This window comes from Delphinapterus leucas, chromosome 1 (genome assembly GCF_059928025.1).
Source record: "Delphinapterus leucas isolate spDelLeu-1000000601 "Yukka" chromosome 1, BTC_Dleu_Yukka2, whole genome shotgun sequence".
Lineage (NCBI taxonomy): Eukaryota > Metazoa > Chordata > Mammalia > Artiodactyla > Monodontidae > Delphinapterus > Delphinapterus leucas.
The window spans coordinates 127,517,616-127,539,025 of record NC_143129.1 but is presented as its reverse complement, the minus strand read 5'-3'; positions in this window follow the sequence as shown (position 1 = coordinate 127,539,025).

Sequence of the window (21,410 nt, the reverse complement as noted above, 5' to 3'; positions counted from 1 at the left end):
AAGTCCTCTGTAAACATGGTGATGGTAAATGGATATTAATTTTATTGAGCTTATCTGCACCTCACATACATAGTATAAATATTTTAGTATGTTTTCATGTTTAAAAATTAAGAGTAAAATTCATAATGTTTCTGCTTTAATGAGTGTTAAAAAATAAACCAAAATAGCCATTATTTTCAGATATAAAAGATCTAAAGATTTGAATCCTATTTCAGTGCCCTTTCCTTACTATACATAAGTTCATTAATTTTTTGAACTCACTAAATGACCTTGGGTAAATCATTTGCTTGATTAATGCCTCCTTTTCTTTGTAAAGTGAAGGTTAGACTAGATTTCCTTTACATTCTTCTCAAAGATAACACACTATGATTTTCTGATTCCCTTATATCTAAACTTGAGCAGTTGTCATAAAGAAAAACTGAAAAATTTTACAACAATATTATAAAGCTCCCATTGTATGCTTTTGAGTAAGACAAATCCTTAATTTCCTTTTTTTTTTCTTTTTTTTTTAAATTCTAACTCCTAGAATGTTTTCAGGCACCATATTTTTCCCATTACATTTCTATCATTATGCTCATATAAAAAGCATTTCTAAAAAGTTACACCTTTTCTATTTTAAAAAATATTTATTTATTTTATTTATTTATTTTCCTTATTTATTTATTTATTTTTTTGGCTGCATCAGGTTTTAGTTGAAGCATACAGGATCTTTGTTGAGGCATGCAGGATCTTCTCATTATGGCACCCCACCTGTTCAGGTTTCTCTCTAGTTGTGCCCTCTCTGTAGTTGTGGTGTGCAGCTGCAGAGCACTGGGGCTCTGTAGTTCGTGGCACGTGGGCTTAGCTGCTCCGCGGCCTGTGGGATCTTAGCTCCCCAACCAGGGATCAAACCCGGGTCCCCTGCTTTGGAAGGTGGATTCTTTACCACTAGACTGCCAGGGAAGTCCCAATGTTACACCTTTTCTTAAAGCAGATAGAAAATCTGACCTAATCAAGAAAGAAAGCATGATGTCAAGGTGCCTGAAGTCCCTTCTTCAAATTCCCCTAATAACGTAGGAAACTGTTGACGCTAAATTACATATTTTAAATGAGATAAATACTTTTTATTTTCAGGAAAAATGTTCATGGAAATACATGTAATCGAAAGAAGAAGTAAGAGAACTAACATTTATCATATGTTTATTAAACTCTGGGAACTTTGAGAGATAATTTTTTAATAGAAAAGATACTGTAATGATAAAATATAAATAAAGTTTGTGCCCTGAAGAGAGATATAGTGGTGCTTTAAACCTATAAAAAACTGGAAATTTAATTTAATAGAGAAATGTCTCTGTTTGAATCTTCAGAGAAATATATATACTATATAAAATATATAATATAAAATAAGATGTAAGTAATATTAATAAAATATTATCTACCTGTCTATCATAGATAGATAAGGAAAGAGATTCAGAGAGATTGAGAGTCATTTCTTAGAAGTTATCAATTGCTCCACACAGAGCAGTTTGACTTAGGACTAGAAGATGGAGGAGATGAAATTTTACTCTGTGCTCAAATAATTGTTCCTCATTAGTTTACATTGGAACTTCTATGGATATATTTAAGAATATTACCTTTTAAGTAGACTGTAAGCTTCCTGCAAGCATACGTTATTATTATTATTCTATTGATGGGTTTTGTTTATGTGTTTGATTTATTCCAGAAAAGTGACAGATTTGAGTAGAGGAGATAGGTGGGTGTCAATAAAGTTTGATATCTATTCCCCCTCCCCGTGCTTGACATGTCTTTATCCTAATTGTGTTGTCGTAACTTTACCAATGATACAAATAAATTAACAATGTTCAACATCTCAAACTTGATTTCACACTTTTTAGTGAGTTCTGTGAAATTTCCATGCTTCATCATTTACAGCTACTCACAAAAAGTATGTGTGAAATAACTGTGAAGGTAGAGAAGCAAAACATGAAGTTGTAATAATTCATCCGTTAAAAAAAAAAAGCCTGTATATGGTGTACGAGCACTGACAGGACTTTTTTTAAATTTGATATTAAATTCCAACACCATAGAATTCTGCATCTGTCTAAGAAACAGGAAAAATGAATATTATAGTGCTGCCAAAACTAGGTGACACTGTAATTATCAGGACTTTTTAAACTTCCCCATACATTTCCAGATGCTGACAGTGGCTTAAGCTTAAGCATGGTATAATCATGTCTTATCCAATTGAATTATGTGTTTTTCCCCCTTTAACTGAGATTTTTTAGCAATCCTTTGTTAAGCTTCAGTTGCAAAATAATTTTAAAATCTTATAATTTATCACTTTCTACATCTTTATGCCCAACTTACTGACAAATATTAGGTATGCAACTGCAGACACAGTTTTCAAAAAAAGTATAATTGTCATAGTTACTTATAAGTTTTCCTATTACATAACTCACACTCCCCTTACTGTAACAAACAATACAGTGGCAATAATTCCTTTTTCTCCATATGCTTCTATTCATATAAGAATGTTATCATGCATCAGTTACATTTATAGAATACTACTCTCAATGCGAAAAGACTAAAGGCTTGATTGTTACTATTAATGGAAATTTTCTCCATTCACTGTCTGTTAAAGGAATTTCAATTCATCAGGAACTAATCACATTTCATTTTCAATTTTTTTATTTTTCTCATGGTCAACACAGAGCAGTTGAGGTGTATGATAATCAAAGGATTGTTCATGGTTGAATCAACTTAATACTCTTGCTTCACCAGTGCAGCATATTAAAATATGCCCTGGAATATTTAGCTTGACTGGTTAAAGTATTGTGCTGAATTTCTGGTATTACAGATTTCAAATACAATATGGGTGGGGCGAGGAATTGCTTTTATCTATCTCTTATATGACATGGAAACTGGATGAAAGAAGTTTCTTTTCAAAAAGAAACAAATAAATTAATAAAACTGTTATCCAATCTTTGCCATGTTAGTGGAGAAATAAAAATTAATTTTCTTTTTATAAATGGGAGAGTATCATAAATATCTCAAGATATTGGGACTGCAAAAACAATCCAGTAGTGTAATACAAGGTGAAGTAAGTATTCGTATTCTCAGAAATCTTAAAAAAAAAAAAAAAGCCTTTCTAGCCTAGTGTCAACAGATTGGTTATAAAGGTCTAATTTAATATGCATTTTACACATTATCTGCTTCCATGTCTCTTTGTGGAGTTATATAAATGCATATGCTATATTCATTCTAATTTCCTACTCCCTCCCTCCATATTGTTCATGTTTTCTCAACTTTCATGTTTAATACACACACAGCTACATTTAAAAAGTACTTTTATTGTCTTATTAAAAATGAACAACCACAATAACCCAGACAGGAAATACTTATTCTCCCATATGTAAACTTCTTATAACTATTATTCATGTAGTTTACATTATTCTATTCTTTCTTCTGGGTTAGAATTCCTTAGGGAAAAGGAACCAAGTATTTTACGTCTTTGATTCTCCAGTGTTTAGTATGATGTTTGACATATAGTAACCAAAAGAAAGGCTTGTTTTCTTTTAAATTATGTTCACAAAGGAGTATTTGTCCTCTCTCTCTGTCCTGCCCTCCAGTCTCTTATTAAAGTAGAATGAAATATGAAAAATAGTTTATATAATTCTGTCTTCAGATCAGAACCAACAAGCTGACATTTGCTGTCTCAAGTAAGAAAAAGATAAATGTGACAATCTAATAAATATTGTTCAAAGTATACACATAGATGAATATTAAAAGTAGAACATGACTTTCAATGAAAAGTTCTAGGTATAATATGTGGTATAATGTAATGTCAAAATAAGTACTTGGTAGTTATAATTATAGTAAAGAAAAAGAAGACAAGTCAAAATATCTTTTTTCAATTCCCTTCACCTGGTAGTTTAGTGTAAATACTGGTTTATAAACTGTATTGAAAACAAAGACACACATTTTTTCAATCAAGGGTTAATAAAGTCTTCATAAAAATTTTAAGATAATAGCATATTTGATGGTTAAGAAACTTGGAATAAAGTGTAAGGCAAGGATAGTGAGCATAGATATTAAATTCTGTAGATATTTTTGTGGAATAACATTAGCATTTAAACTCATATTGTAACCATAATTATTTTGGGGATCCAATTGGTAATGCAATTGTTTTTTGTCCTGTATCTAGAGGTTAATCTAGATGACTTATTTATGTGTCTCTTAGGTAGATATAAAGGTGTTAAATAGCTTTTGAAATGTTAGCCACCAAGTAGTATTAAACTAGTATATTTAAATATGATATTTAATACATTAATCTTAAAAAGACAATCAGTGAAAATAAAGTTTAATAATGTATAATCTGTTCTACTAATTATACTGAGAATTTAGAAGTGCAGGCTTAGATGTATGTGTGATATTGATCTGTCACCTCAGGAAAAGCTAATGACATCATGCATACTTCCCTGGGAAATAAGCAGAGGGCACACAAGAATGGATATAACATTGGTTCAAAGCTGATTTTATTACAATCTGTGCATTTAAAAGTTATTAAAATGATGTAGAAAGGCAACTGGAAATCATTTGACTCTTCCTCTCTAATTAAACCTGCCTGATATGGATTAGTGATCCATGAAATAGGGACAAGCTTAGTCCTGATATTATGAATCTTGACCATTTAATTGGTCCCCAGCATCTTGTTAATGATGCTGTTTTCTAAAAGATCACATCTTTCTACCATGCGACAGCTTTATTTTTTTTTAAACTTATTGATTTATTTTAGTTTGGCTCATTTTGTGTGTATTACTTTTAAAATCAGGACTGATTCTCTTATAGCTAAAAATCTTCAAGATATACCCATTTTTGTTTTTCTGTCCACAAAACCCCCAATGGAGAACTGGTCATATTGCACAATAACAGAATGGCCTTATAAAACTGTCAGTGTTCCCAGACTGAGCCATATAATGAAGAAAGCACATGGTAGTGAATGGTAAAAACTTTGGAATCAGGCTGAAGACAGCTTGAATCTAGGCTACCGGTTATTAAGTGGTTGATTTTGGACAGTTTGCTGACTTATCTTGCTCAGTCTCAGTTTTCTTATTTATCAAATGTGGATAAAATAACTACCTCATGTGGTTGTTGTGTAGATTAGTTAAGGCAGGTAAAATATTTGGCCCAGTGCTTTATAGCTGGTAGGTTATTATTTTAATTCATAATGTGTTTTATTGTTAATAATAGGGATAATAACAATAAACCATTTGAGGACCCCCACTGTAATCTATGACTGTAGTTTGTTTGCTCTAATTTCAACTGTACTTATTCAGACAGTGATAAATTCCAAAGCCACAATTTTTCATTCTGAGAAGATGTGTCTAACCAGAAGGAGAGGAGAAACACTATCTCCCACTAGTATTTATGGAACTTATTTTTTTAATTTTACGAATATTTATATAGTGGTTAATATGTACTAGGTATTAAGCACTTAAAATATTACCTAATTTAATTCTCAAAAAGACCCTATGAGGGGGGGTCTCTTTTTCTCCCCATGTTACAGATGATACATCTGCGGCACAACGACGTTACATAACTTGCCTGAGGTCAGTTTGTAGCAGAAAGTGGTAGAGCAGGGATTTCACATCAGGTGGTGCTTGGTTTTAAAAACTATGCTATCTGCTTCTCTCTTACATGGCTCTACAGCACCAGGTTTAATGAGGCTGTTTCAGGCATCACTTCCCTCCGGAGATGCTCGTGGTGTTGCCAGCTCCTGAACTGCTGTCACCCTGGCTTTTGCTCTCTTTTACTGCCACTTTTGCTGACAAGCCAATGGTCCTCTTCCCCGCTGCTTCCAGCTTCCAGCTGCTCTGAAGAAAGACACAGTTCTTTTCACCTTGAAACAAAATAAATTTTCATTTTATGAGTGTTAGCAAAGATAAACACTCTTCTGTATAAATCCTAACATATTTTTGCCTTCATTTCCATTGGTCAGATTCCTAAATTTTGGATTAATGGATTCAAGAATATACACATTTTGAATATTATTAATACATGTTGACAGATTATTTTCCATAAAGGCAATGCCAAATCCACCTATCACCAATAATGTGTGGCAGTGCCTATTTTACCATGTAATTACTGAAAAATTGGATGCTATCGATGTTTTTAAATGTTTTGTCAGTTGGATAGGTTGAAAATTTGTATCTTATTATTACAGTTTGCAGTAAGGTTGAGTGTCTTATGTTTACTGGTCATTTTCTCTTTTCTAAATCAATACATACAGTTAACTATTATGAACTACATTACTGCATGCTTGTCATGTGCCTGACTCTGTGCTAAGAATTTTTTATGAGTTCTCTTACTTAGTCCTCAAAAAATTCCTGTATGGTATGTAGGATTTTTATTCCCATTTTAACGATGACTTGTAGAAATTTTACGTAGTAGCATCCTCCAAGCCAGACAACCAGTAGGGGTTGAAGCCAGACACAGACTTATATTTATATCCCAGCTACATAAATGGCTACACTTTCTAAGCTCTAACCATGTACTTTGTATCTATCATCCATTTTCTTGTGGGATCATGTGTCTTTACTTATCATTAAGGAATGTGTTTGTTTATTCAACAAGGGAGAGTTGGGGAAGGAAACTTTAGTTAGAAAGAGTTTCTCCAGCAGTCATTAAGTTCAACAACTGGGGTCAGCAACGATCACATACATTGAGAATAAAAACTCCTCTCCCTACACGGATCAACAGGAAACCAGAGCATGGGAACTGTGACCACACTTTTCTTAGACCTTCTTCCCCATTCTTCAGGAATACAGGAGAAACCCACCCATCCCTATACCCCAATATTCATAATCCAGTCATTACTATCCCCTTGGATCCTCTGGGATTAACCCCATTATGTGCTTTACTGTTGTTTGTATCTGCTACAACAAGAATCTGTAGGCCCATCTTTCCAGAGCTCATGAAATCCTTCCACTGTGCACTAGGGTATTCATGGCTCATTATAAGTAAAGTATGCTATATCCTGAAACAATTTCTGAAAATTCTCATCACTGATTGGAGCTAGAGGAAAACTAACTCTGCAGTAGGGACAAGCATTCTCTGAAACCTGTTAGGTGGTGGCTTTTTTACAAGCCATTTACTTGTGTGCTGAAAGGAGGTAGATGTCTCTGATCCCCATTTTGACTTTCAGAGTATTCTTCACACTCTCCAGCTTTATGTTTGGTGTCATCGTATTATATCACACACTATTCCTCATATTAGCTGTTATCCCAGGTTCATTCCCTTTCTCTTCTCTATAATATTACCTATTTATTCACAGCCACTTTTTCTAAGACTACTCCATCTGAATCTTTGGTAATTTTAACACGTATGCAAATGATTCTTCAACACCTTAGCATTTTAGTCCTTGAAAATCCTTCTCCCATTAACAATCTTGGGACTTCCCTAGTGGCGCAGTGGTTAAGAATCCACCTGCCATTGCAGGGGACATGGGTTTGATCCCTGGTCCAGGAAAATCCCACATATTGAGGAGCAACTAAGCCCGTGCTCCACAACCACTGAGCCTGCACTCTAGAGCCCACGAGCCACAACTACTGAAGCCACTGCTATGAGAAGCCTGCACACTGCAACCAAGAGTAGCCCCCACTCGCCGCAACTAGAGAAAGGCCACGCACAGCAATGAAGACCCAATGCAGCCAAAAATAAATAAATAAATATATTAAAAAATAATAAAATAAACATAAAAAAAAAACCCAGTCTTACCTTCCACCCTACCTCAGGTGGAACTGCATCACTTCCATAATCTTAATTTAATATTCCCTTCCTGAGGACCACTTCTTTCATACGAGGTTGCCTGATCCACTCTGCTAAATCTCCAATCCACTGGGCATACAACATTTGCATTGTTCCTCATTCACTTAATATCTTGACTCTCTTCCTAACCCAGATTAAATTCTGTGGTTAATCATTAAAATCAACTGCTTGCAGAGTCTCTCAATTTTCTTGCACCCTTCTCTTACTGAGACATTGAATTTAGTAGAGTCTCGCTCCCATATATAACCAACTACCAGACTCTGTACCCACATACTTTCCCTCTCTTTCTCTTACCATAGGTTAGAATTTCTCAACCTTGGCACTATTGACATTTTGGACTGGATAATACTTTGTTGTGGGAGCTGTCCTGTGCATTGTCGGATGTTTAGCAGCATCCATGGCCTCTACCCATTAAATGCTAGTGAAAATCCCCCTCCCCTTCTCTTACTCCTGCCAGAGAACATTGCCAAATGTTCTCTGGCAGAGGTAAGCAGATAAACGGATTGTCTCTCTTTCTGAAAACCACTGTCATAGATTAATTTGTTTAGCCCCATCTAAAGCCAATTCCTCCTTTGTTCTCTCATCCCTGTTTATTTAGTTAAGGACATAGCTCCAAAAGTTTAATTAACCCTTCTCTTTTGTATGTCATCTATTTTTCACTCTCATTTTTATAAACGTGCAAGCATGTACTTATTTCTCCCATTTGAAGAAAAAGAAAAAAAAGATTCTTACAATTCCAATTTCTTCTCCATTTCTCTATTCTTTTCCACTTTGGAGATGTCAGAGAAAAAGGAGAAACTCATAGACAAACTCATACTAAAGTATGTGTACACCTTTTCAGGAGAATTGGATCACAGGGAAAAAAAAAGCAACATTTATTGTTCAAAATTTATATCATAAATAATTCTTTTTGGATAATATTTGGGTCAGTTTTGTTTTAAAAATAGATTTTCCTGTTTTTAATGGAGGAAAATAACCAAATTGTTTCTATTTCTCATGGCTTATCCCTGAAAGAATTTCAAATATCCTTCTTGGTCATGGCTATCTAGGAATGCAAAGCTTTCAGGAATGTGAAACTTTTCCATAATATGTGTCTGAGACTAAGGAGAAGTCATATATATATATATACATATATATATATATATATATTTTTTTTTCTTGAAGATAAGACTTCCAAAGAGCTGTCTATATTCACTGTGTCTAATTCCTCTCCTTTCTTAGCCTCATTGCAATCCGGCTTTTGTCACTACCAATCCACTTAAACAGCTTTTGTTATGCACTGACAACATCCAATGGCTAAATTCATCTGTCAGTCCTCTTCTTACTACATCTATGAGCAGCAGCTCTGGGCACAGTAGATCCTCTGTGATACATTTTCTTTATGTGGTTTCCATTATATCAAATTCACTGGAGTTGTTTTTCCTACATTATTGGTTTTTCTCTGTCAGACTCCTTTGCAGGCTATTCCTCATTTTCCTGAGATTTAGATACTAAAATACACCAAGACTTACCACTTACCACTTATTTTCTTTTTTCTGTCTACACTTATTATCTCGGTGTTCTCAAATTTGAATTTTAATTTCAGCTGTTGGTCTGTGACTCCCAAATGTATTTCTCTAACACAGATCTCTCTCAAAAACTCCTGATGTCTGTATTCAGTTCTTTTCTTGATATCTCTACTTGAATATCTAATACATTACTTGAAGTTATCGCATCTAAAGCCAAATCCTTGATTTTTTACCACTCTACCTATAGTCTTCCCCATCTCAGTTACTGGCATCTCAAGTCTTCCAATTGTTCAGTAGAAAACCTGGAGTCATCCTTAACAACGCTCCTTCTAATATATCGAGTACTACTAAGTCTTTCAAGAAACTAGCACATCTTTCAACCTCCACTAGTACTATCACCTGGTTTGAGCCAGCATAATCACTCTCTTGGATTGTATCAGTAGCCATCTATTAAATTGTGAGAGATGGTATTATTTTTATTCCTAATTATGTACATATTTATTGCCCTTTTTATTTCAGAGTACTATTCAAACCTGCCCATTTCCATGTAACTTGCAGTCAGGGCCAACTTCAGGCGTTCGTGATCTTCATTTGGTTTAATGCTCTGCTATCGCCATCTTAAAATGCATAATAATTTCTGAACAAGAGATCTCACATTTTAATTTCGCATTGGGGTCTTCAAATTATGTAGCCAATATTTCGTATAGTGCCACTTCTTATTAAAAAAGCATTGGCTAATGAAATGCCTGGGAATACCATGTGGTCTTCCTTGGGGAAGCTTAAAGTGCTGCAATGTCTTTTTTTCCTTCTGCAAGGAGAATGGCATGCCCCAGGTATGTGATGCTCCTTTATCCTAGATCCTAAAATGAACAAGCCTCAGGGAAACAGAGCCATAGCTGATCCTAGCCAACATGTAACATGTGAGCAATAAATATTTCTTGGGTAAGCACTGAGATTTGGGTTTTTTTGCTATCTTAGAGTAAGCTAGTGAAAACTGACTAATATACAAATTTCTTTGTTTCATCCCCTTGCCTCTGCAATTTTTTCTCAACTCAGTAGTCAAACTGATCCTTCTAATAGTGAGGTTAAATCATATCATTGTTCTGCTCAAAATGATGCAATGACTGTGTAAGTTACTCAAATGAAAAGCCACAGTCCTTGCAATGGAAAGCATGATTTTCTTCCACCACCACTCTTACTTCTTTAGCCTCATCTCTTGCTATGGTCCCACATTTTTATGATATGTATGATCAGGCCACCAGAGATGGCTGCTCTCTTGCTCTCTGTACATCCCATCTTTGACTAGTCCTGCCTCACCTACACCCTACTCACCTGACTGACCTTCCCTCTTCATCATAGAGCCTAATCAGTAAATGCCATCATCATAGAGCCTAATTAGTAAATGCCTATGTACTTCCCCGGGCCCCAGCAAGTGACTGTTCTAATCTTTAGGTCATAACTCTCTCCACTATGATAGCTTATCAAAGGGTCAGTGAGGAGCCTATTCCTCTGCTGGTTTCCCTGGCAACTGCTTAACCAAACTGAAGTCAATTCCCACCTTCCTCTTCCCCTCGTAGTGAAGACTGATGCCAAGACTGATGCCATGTCCTGCCCAATGTCCGCTGCACATGGTGGGATGTTGCTCCAGGATCTTGCTTCAGATGTGTAAGATCCCCTATCCATTAAATCATTAATGTCTCTGTTGTTGACTCTGGGCTCTTTCTTTAATCTTGAGGCTGGGCAAATACAGGGTTTGCAGGACTGCAAGGTTCAATCTAAGCCATAATTTCCTCCTTGCCGTTTCTTGAATATGCCAGGCACACTTCAGATTTTAAACCTTTTTTACAGCAGTCACATTTTTAGAATGCCCTTCCTCCAGCTATTTGCCATGCTAACGCCTTCTCTCCTTCAAGTCTTTGCTCAAAGATAACTTTGCCAGTGATGCAAACCTCGACCATTCTAAATTAGGCACTGCATCCTCCCATTCAGCATATGTGATCCTTGCTTTTTTTCTTCTACTTTTTTTCTGATAGCATTTATTGTCTATTAACACATTTTATTATTTATTATATTTTTTTCATACAACATAGTTGATGTTCCATAATTATTTACTGAATAACTAGAGATTGAAAGAGGCTTATGTATGGATACATTATTTAAAATAATCTCTGCTCATATACCTTTAAGTCTTTTGCTTCTCTCTTTTCTCCCCATACTCCTTTGGCAAAATCCTAACTCTGTTAAATTTGGACTCTGACTGCTCAGTGACTGTATGTAGTAGCTAAATGTTGCTGAAGTAAAACAAACAGGTATATTGAGTTGTCTTACGTGAAGTTCAGTACCACCAAACTTTATGGGGCCCCTAATTCAGCATTTTCCTGTTCCACTCACTCTCCCTTTCCCAGATGAAAATCTTATGCCCTTTGCTTTTTTTTTTTTTTAAACATCCAAATCCTCATCTTTTATTCTCTTACTGAAATTCTTACTTTCAAATTCCACTAGAAAAAAACAAAATCAAAAACAGAGGATCTCAGAAGGGAACTTCCATAAGCTGCACAATATAAACCCCAACGTTCCTGCACTTTTGCCCACATACTATTCCATTTCTTCAGTTATGTTAGATAAACTCTCCACTCTCATATTGAAGGCCAGTTCTTCCAATCGTGTAGTGGATATTATCTTTCTTTGCTTATTCAAGAACATCATCTTGGCAACCTTTCCTTATCTCCAGTAGATAAGTTTTTCAGTCTCTAGAGGATAATTTTCATCAGCATACACAAAAATCACAATTCTCCCATTTTACAAAAGAAAAATTAACCTATAACTGAAACTGAGTGGGACCTTGTGGGGCTCCCAGGCACTGAAACTGAGTGGGACTTGGGCACGGAAGCCTCCTTTTGTCCATCATTTCTCACAGGCAAGACTCCAGCCTCCATGACCTCTCTTGAGTTCCAAAGGGCAGATTATGGAACAGTTGCTAATCAAGGGAGGAATAGCCAAGAACCACCTGAGACTAAGGAGGGGGCAAGCCCTGCTCAATCCTAATCTTGTCAGAGACCCCACCTTTGAACCACTGTTATAAAACTCTCATCAATTTCTCTGGGGTTGGGACACATAATTTTTCGAGGCAGAAGTCCGGTGTGTCTCCCTTTGCCTGGCAAAGTAATAAAGTTATCCTTTTCTACTTCACCCAGAACTCTGTCTGGGATTTGATTCAGCACAGGTGTACAGAGAGGCCAAGCTTTTGGTAACATAACCTCAACCAGTTACTGTATCAGTTTTCTCCTTTTCTTTATAATGAGGCTCCTTAGGAAGGCTGTCTATCCTTGCTGTCCCCAACTCCTCTCCAGCTGGGGTTTGCTTTACTGCTCTGCTATTATGCTCTTCACAAATCACCAGTGACGTCCATATTGCTCTATACAATGGTTGACTTTCAAACTGTAATGAACTTAACTTCCCATCAATATTTGACACAGCTAGAATTCCTCCCAGAAACGCTTTCTGCAGGTGGCTTCCAGCACACCACGTTCTGCTGTTTTTCTCCTGCCTCTTTAACCACTCCATTTCAAGCTCCTTTCCTGTTTTCTATTCTTCAAACTAACCTCTTGACTTTTCTGTTTGTACATGGTCTTTGGTAATTGCAAAGAGTCTTATGGATTAAATATCATCTCTATTCTAATGCCACTCTGAATTGTATTTCAAAATCTTACTTCGTTTTTGAAATCCAGACTCACAAATCCAACTCCCTTCTCTCCGTCTCCTACTGAATTTTCAATAGGCATTTTTATTTCAACAAGTCCTAAACTAAACTTCTGATCTTCCCCTTTCCCCTTCCAAACATATCATATAGCTTTTCCCTTTGCAGCTAGTGGCAATTCCATTCTTCAAATCGCACAGGGCAACCACAGAGTTATATTTGATGTCTTCCATTTTCTTACTCCCATAACCAATTCTTTATCAAATCATTTTAGTTATTTCTTCAAAATGTATCAAGAAACCTGTCTACTTTTTATTTATCATTTTAGTTATTTCTTCAAAATGTATCAAGAAACCTGTCTACTTTTTATTTTCCATGCAGCAAACATGATGGGCTATATTGCTATTATATCAATATGGTATTATTTACATGACCTTCTAATTGATCCCCCTGCTGATTCATTTGCTACCTTAGAATCTAGTCTTATCAAAGTTGACTCAGTGATTCATTTAAAATGTATTGTAGCTCAAATCATTTTATGCCCCTGCTTCAAAGCTCTCCAATCATTTACAGCTGAAGTAAAGACAAAGCCCTTAGATAGTATTTAAAAGGCTCTACAGTTGCTAGCCCTCTCTTATCTCCTGCTTTTTGCCCCTTGCTCACTTGGTCTCAACATCATTGGTGATCTTGTTTTTCTTGAAACACACCAGATTTGCACTTGCCTGAGGGATTTTACACAAGGTCATCTCTCTGCCTGAGATATATTCTTTTCATACATCCTCACAGTTCTGCCTCACTTTCTCTAGTTTTTTTTTTTTTTTTTTTTTTTTGCGGTATGCGGGCCTCTCACTGTTGTGGCCTCTCCCGTTGTGGAGCACAGGCTCCAGACGCGCAGGCTCAGCGGCCATGGCTCACGGGCCTAGCTGCTCCATGGCATGTGGGATCTTCCCGGACCGGGGCACGAATCCGTGTCCCCTGCATCAGCAGGCGGACTCTCAACCACTGCACCACCAGGGAAGCCCTGTCTAGTTTTTAACTTAAGGAACAGGTTTATTGTGAACCTGTGACTAATGCTCTATTTAAAATAACACTATTTTCTTGTATCTCCTACCCACTTCCATGGTTTATTTTTCTTCCTGGCAGTTATCACTTTCTGACCTATTGTATTACTATATATAGTATTAACTTAATGGAAGGCAAGTTTCAGGAAATCAGCACATTTTGTCTATTATATTTAATGTTGTGTCGCTAGTAGCAATAAGCTGTAATGGTATCTAAAAAATACTGAGATATATAAATACAAATATAAAATATACATGTATAATCAATGAATGAGTGGTTGAAAAATAATATAGACTATAAATAAAGAATTCCAACATAAAAGAAATGGAATACACACACACACACACACACACACACACACACATATACATACACAATTTTTTTTTTTTTAACTGGGAGAGTGACATCAGCAACACGGAGGACCAGGAAGATCCAGGACCTTGTTCCTTCAGGGAAACATTAACAAATAATTAGAGACTGACTAAACAAGTTTACAGGAGCTCTGGGAATCAGCCAAACAGCTCCAGCAACTAAGTGGATGCTTAATCAAGAAGAAAAACATATTCAAAAGGAAATTGGGGGTGGGGGTTACTCATTCTTGCCCCACTTCCTCCCTGTTACATATGGTCTTGGTGTGGTCTGTAGGAAGTGGCAGTTCTGTCCTCAGTTACTTTCTGTGAACCAAAGAGAGCAGAACAGACCTAATTTGCAACATGATAACTTACCTGGTGGCTATCTAAGGGATTGGTCTCTGTGGGGGTCTAAGTGGGAGTTCGTTCCTCCAAAAGCAGCGCAGCTCAGATCACAGGCTAAGAAAAGGCTCATGAGGCTATAAAAAGCCTACAGACTAACAGGTGGCTGGAGCAATAAATTACTGATCGAGGGATACAATATAACAGCTAAGACCACTAGAAGAAGCAGGGGATGGAAATTAACACACGGAAAACCAGGAGTCTATACAGAATAGGACATACACAGGCCTAGGGAAGACACATGCCCAGAAAGGTCATAAGAGGACCGTAAGTCCTTTTTTTTTTTTTTTTTTAATATATTTATTTATTTATTTTTGGCTGCATTGGATCTTTGCTGCTAAGCGTGGGCTTTCTCTAGTTTCGGTGAGCGGGGGCTACTCTTCATTGCAGTGTGCGGGCTTCTCATTGCAGTGGCTTCTCTTGTTGCGGAGCACAGGCTCTAGGCATGTGGGCTTCAGTGGTTGCAGCACGCGGGCTCTCTAGAGGGCAGGCTCAGTAGTTGTACTCCTGGGCTTAGTTGCTCTACAGTATGTGGGATCTTCCTGGAACAGGGCTTGAACCTGTGTCCCCTGCATTGGCAGGCGGATTCTTAACCACTGCACCACCAGGAAGTCCAAGGACCATTAAGTCTTAATGCCAAGCTGATTCTGATGCTCAAAAATGTCCTGCTATTTAGTGAAAATCTTCTCTGTCATAGAGCCAGTCTTCCAAGACTGGGAGAGGTAGCTGGTTTTTCAAATTCTCAATTTTCAACAAAAGATTACAAGGCACACAAAGAAACAGAAAAATATGGCTATTTAAAGGAACAAATACATTTCCAGAAACCATTTTTGAAAAACGCAGAAATTGAACCTACTAGACAAAGACTTTAAAACATCTGTCTTGAATATGCTGAAAGAGCTAAAGGAAAATATGGGCAAAGAACTAGAAATAGAGGGAAACTACCTCAATATAATAAAAGCTATACATGTAAAATCCACATTTAACATTATACGCAATGGTAAAAGACCGCTCTTTTTTCCTCTAAGGTTAGCAATAAGACAAGGATGTTGATTTTCAACAGTTCTATTCACCATAATACTGGAAGTCTTAGCCAGAAAAATTAGGACAGGAAAAGAGCAAAAGACATCCAAATTAGAAAGGAGGAAGCAAAATTATATGTATTCAAGGCATAATTTATACCAAGAAAACCCTAAAGATTCTGTACACAGATACAAAAAAATGTTTAAAACTAAGAAAAGAATTCAGCAAGTTTTCAGGTTACAAAACCAATGCTCAATAAACAATCTGAAAAACAATGTACTGACAACAAACTGTCTGAAAAAATTTGATAATTTTATTCACAAATAATAAATTACTTAGGAATAAACATAACCAAGGAGTCCAAAGACTTGTACAGTGTAACTTACAAAACATTGCTGAAAGAAAGAAGATAACAATAAATGGAAAGACATTCCATGTTCATGGTTCAGAAGGTATAATATTGTTAAGATGTCAATACTACCCAAAACTATTTACAAAGTCAATGTAATTCTTATCAAAATCCCAATGATTTTTTTTTCAGAAATAGAACAATCCATCCTAAAATTAATATGGAATCTCAAGGGACCCTGAACAGCTAAAATAATCTTGAAAAAGAAGAACAAAGTTGGAGGTCTCACATATTCTGATTTCAAAATACAACAAAGCCACAGTAATTAAGAGTACAGTGCTGGTATAAAAATAGAAATATAGAACAATGGATAAGATAGAGACACCAGAAAGAAATCATCACATATATGTTACAATTATTTATGAAAAGGGTACCAAGACTATTGGAGAATGATAAGACTTTTTAGTAAATAGTCTGAATATACTTGGGAAAATTGTATATCCACATGCAAAAGAATAAATTTGGCTCTTTGTTAGACTCTATACAAACATTTAAAAATAGATCAAAGAGCTAAATGTAAGAGATAAAATTATAAAACTCTTAGAATAAAACATAGCAGGAAAGCTTTATGACATTGTGTTTGGCGATGATATCTTGGATATGACACCAAAAACACAAACAGCTAAGGAAAAATAGACAATTTGTCCTACATCAAAATTAAAAACTTTGTGCATAAAAGACACTGTAAACAAGGTGAAAAGGCAACCCATGGAATGGGAGAAAATATTTGCAAATCCTATATTGAATAAGGAGTTAATATCCATAATATATAAAGAACTTCTGCAATTCCACAACAACAACAATAACAACAACAACAAAAAACCAGCCTATTTAGAAAATGTGCAAAGGATGTTAATAAATATTTCTCCAAAGAAGATATAAAAATGGCAGAGAAGTACATGAAAAGAGGTCAATATCACTAATCATTTGAGAAAGTTAATCAAAACCACAATGAGATACCACTTCATACCCATTCAGATAGTTATTATCAAAACCAAAACAAAATAATAATATTTTTTAAAAAACACACACACAGAAAATGACAAGTGTTGGTGAGGATGTAGAGAAATTAGAATCCTCGTGCATTTTAAGTGGGAATTTGAATTGGTGCAGCCACTAGGGAAAACTCTATGGCCATTTCTCAGAAAAATTTAAAACAGAATTATTATATGATTCAGCAATTTACTTCTCTGTATATACCCACAGGAATTAAAAGAAGGAACTTGAAGAGATATTTGTAAAACCATGCTCACAGAAGCACTATTTACAATATCCAAAAGGTGGAAGCAACTCAAATGTCCATCAATGAATGAGTGGATAAACAAAAAAGCAGTGTGTGTATATATATATATATATATATATATACACACACACACACACACAATGCAATATTATTTATCCCTAAAATGGAAAGACATTTTGACAAACAATACAACAGTGATTAGCCTTGAAAACATTATGCTAAGTGAAATAAACCAGTCACAAAAGGACAAACATTGTATGTTTCCAATTTTATGAGATATCCATAGTACTTGAAATCCATTATTTTTTCAGAAACCTGTAAATTAGAGGAGTTAATTAACTTTCTAAAGTGTACACAGCTGATATAGCAGAATCAATCTTCCATTTCGGATTAGACTTTATTTTCTGGGGAGTGCTTCCTGACTTCCTAAACCTAGATCGAGGACATCTCCCATATTACCCCATGTTTAACATTGTTATTTACCTTCTCACTCTGTATTTAATCACTTATTTAATAAACTGTAAATTTTTCAAGGGCGAGGGTAGTGTCTTTTCTTATTTCACAATTAAATTCCCAGATTTTATTAAAATTCTGTTTCTATCCCATAAGTCCTCCTCCCATTTCGTTGATTCTATCTCTATTATTAAAAACAACTTCTTTTATTTTGCTCTCACTATTATACCAGCACCAGGCTGGGCTCTCATACATACTAACTCTTTTACACTTCACCATATGTCCTGTGAAATAGTATCATTCTTACCTTATAATGAATCTATAGGCCCATCCTTTATTTAGAGTCATGGCCTATTACAGTCCCTAATATCTGACTAAAATGTTCTCGTACATGCTCAAATAATCACTAGGTATCTGACTGTCTTCTTTCTGTTAGAGTTCAGTAGTTTTTCTCCAAATAGACCATAAGGACAGGTATCAGGCAATATTTCAAGGGAGAGCAGCATCCAAGGTGCTTTCAAGGCCTTACTTCTCTGGACAAAAATGAAGGTAGTACATATGGCTCCTCCTCTAGAGGAAAATATATTCACACTTTTCTTTTGGAAACAGATTTACTTCTTCTTTTCACCTTGTTCTTTTCCTCAGTTACTCTTTTCTGAAAAAGAAAATCTACAGGATGATAATATATAAAACATATTCAGTAAATGAAAATAATATTTCATTCTTTTGAATTGTGATTCATAGGATGTGTAATGGAGGACAAATATGGGTGAAATGTTTTAAATGAATGAAAATATTAAAAGATAAAGCTAAACACTTAATATTCATTGATAATCATAGAATTATAGAAAGAAGTATCAGCAGAAATTTGAAATTGCTTCCCCAAATTTGAAACCCATAGACTTTCCTTTATTTTGTACTTCTTGCACACTGCAGAGTTTGTGACTTATTTTAAAATGCTACATAAAAATTTGAGCTTTAAATTCAAGCTTTAACCTACATCTCTAAGTATTTGGAAAATTTATAGAATATTAATATAATATTAGAAAGAATAGATAATTTTATATTCACAATATCCTGCCTTGTTTCTTTCCTTCTCTACAGGAAAGAGTGAACCAAAGTATTAAATACATATATTTGGATAAAGTACACACACGTATCTCACTTTATGTGAATAGTATTAGTTAGGTATGCATATGAACATTTTGTTCTGATAGGGAAAAAAAAGACAAAAGCAATTTCATATAACAAAATTCTTTTTCTAAATTCTTCAGTATAATCTCAGAAATTCTTGCTCAGTCAGCTGTTAACTGGCATTTGGATGCTTACACTTAGAATTCTATGGACTTCAGCATCTTATTTGATTTTGCAATCACTGCTGCTGACCCAGAAATGTTTGCTTATGTGACTTCTTGTGAAGTGTTCAAATTGCACTGAGTAGGCCAGGGAAATACATTACTTTGGAGTACAGTGTTCTATAACTGAATACAGGACTTTAGTAAATCATAGTTTGAATGAAAGGAAAGGTGAATTGGACCTTACAGGATTGGTTTAGTTTATTATAGTATCATGGGATCTTAGAATTGAGGGGACCCAAGGGATCATTCAACTTAACCTCATTATTTTACAAATGTGGATTCTGAAAAGCACTAAGGGGAAGTGATTTTACTAAGACTCACAACTAATTGCAGTCTGGTCTAAGAATCTTTGTAATATGATGCCTATTCTAGGAATATGTCCTTATCAAGAAGTAGTATTGATTAATTAACAACCTGGACAATGCATGAAGCTGAGTTAGGTTCACATTCTAGCTCTGACACTTACTTGACCTCTGGAAATCAGAAATCAAACTTCTAATCCTCAGTTTATTCATCTATAAAATGTGTGCTAAAACTGTACTGGCCTATTGTGAGATACAGATGAGATAATGCATATAAATACTCAACAGTAACAGACACATGGTAAACACTCAGGAAAGGTTTGTTTTCTTAGTCAACCTTATGGGTTCTGTTTGTTCAATAAACATTTTATCTTTACTTACTCTAGTTGTTAGTGTCTATACCAGAAATATTAAGGGCAGGCAAATGTGTGTTTATTTAAGAAGATAAAAATGCATAGCTATTTATTGGTTCAGTTATAAAGCATAAGAATCATTATTATATGTTTATATACACCTGCTGATGGGTTAAAAGAGCAGTATGCATTTCCTTTGGGAAACACCTAATTCCTTTCATACTATTGTTACTTGCTATGAAATTTTTAAAAATCCTCCATTACAGGAATGTATAAGCAGTAGTGAATGCTGAATTATAAATATTAAAGACATAGGTGTAGCTTTTGAAAACTGAAAGTAATCTAGTTTAAAATGGGAGATTAAATAGTGGAATAATTAATAAATTTCAGGCATGCCTCTTTGCACTCTTAGGTTATTAGAAGGAAGGAAATCTGTAATGAATTCTACAGTTTCTGACCCTGATAGTGATATTGAACTGACAATTACAAAAGGCAGCTTGAGGGGATGGAGTGATGCATTGGCATTGAAACTAGGGCATCTGTTCTGCTTCTAGTACCCGTACTGTTTAAGCAAATATCAAGGGTCTAACAGCTTGATAAGTATTCATGGCCCAGAACCCTCCAATTATACCATGTGTCATGACATTGTTGCAAATGCTATCCTCAACCATTTGAGAGGAAAAAAATGTTTAAAAAAATATACTATTGTGGGAGTGCATTAACCTGCTCTCAGCTGCTCGGCAAGAGACAATATAAGTGTGCTTCAGTTAAGGATGACACAAACCTTTGCCTTTGAGCTAAAAGGGCTATTAAGTTAAACACAGCTCTTATAAAAAGGTATTTATTGTTGGTTTGAAGACTATTACTATGTCATTACATTCAGTTAATACATTTTGTTATTTTAGTAATAACTTGGGAGTGCAGAATTATTTCCTGCAGGTTCTGAACTTTAGAAAAGCAACATTTCAAACTTTTGAGTTCCCTCAGTGTATTCTGATTCCTCTAGGTTTGTGCTTCATCATAATATAATATCTCCATCTGGTGGATCTGGAAATGAGAAAGGACTTGCTCAAAGGTCATAACCAGAAGGAAGGAGCTGTTTTTGCTCTCCTGTGAATGCCAGCTTGCTTAAAGTGTGCTTTGCTCTCCACTTATAGGCTTATGATTATGTTTAATAATAACTTTTTAAAACATAAACTCTTGAAAATCAAAGAAACATTTCAAAAAACAGCTGTGCCCTAATAGTAGACTGATTAATATTTGATTCTCTTTAACATAACTAACTGAGACAACTTGGCTCCGTTTCAGCTGAAAATGCATTTCTTCTAACACTAAGTTGGCATTTATCTAATGACTATAATGAAGGCAAATGTTACATGTTAATATTTCTGTAAAACGGAAGAAGCTTAAGAAAATCAAAGGCACTTTTATTTACTTTGAAGAA